Source organism: Eimeria mitis, genomic scaffold, assembly GCF_000499745.2.
Source record: "Eimeria mitis Houghton genomic scaffold, Emh_scaff3049, whole genome shotgun sequence".
NCBI lineage: Eukaryota > Apicomplexa > Conoidasida > Eucoccidiorida > Eimeriidae > Eimeria > Eimeria mitis.
Window position 1 is genome coordinate 6,692 of NW_013571395.1, and position 752 is coordinate 7,443.

A 752-nucleotide genomic window follows, 5' to 3' on the forward strand; every position below is an offset into this window, starting at 1 on the left:
GCTAAACCCTAAACCCTAAACCCTAAACCCTAGAGAGAGATATATATATAGCCGGTGGCTGTTCTACGTTTTTCGCCTATCTCCTTATTTGTTTCTTTTGTTTCTTTGCATACATATATATATTTATTTTATTTATTATATTTATTTATTTTATTTATTTATTTATTTTTATTTTTTTTTTTTCTCTTGCCTGTCGTCTCTGTTCATGCTGCCGTGCAGCTTAAACACCTCCAGCTGCTGCAGCAGGAAGGGCCCCCACAACCCTGGGGGTTCTTCGTCGACATCATCATCAGCTAGTTCATCTTTTTCTTCTTCTTCTGCTGCTGCTGCTGCTGCTGCTGCTGCTGCTGCTGCTGCTGCTGCTGCAGCTGGGGATTGGGGTTTACGTGTGTGTTTTTTGTGTTGTTTGATTCCCTCTACAACCTTTTTGAGCTGCTGCTGCTGCTGCTGCTGCTGCAGTTGCTGCTGCTGCAGCTTTTTCATAAGTTGCTGCTGCTGCAGCATACGCTGCCGCTTATGTTTATCCTGCTGCAGCAGCAACGGCCACCGCAGCCGCAGCAGCAACAAATATAAATACTCTACATGGTCGCAGCAGGAGACAAAAACTATTATTTTTTTTTTATTTTCTTCGGCAGCCAGCAAAAAAGAAAGAAGAGGCAGCAGCCGCATGCGTGCATCACACAATAAATAAAACTGCTGCAGCTGAGGAGGAACTGAAAACTTTGGTGCATTCCTGCTGCTGCTGCTGCTGC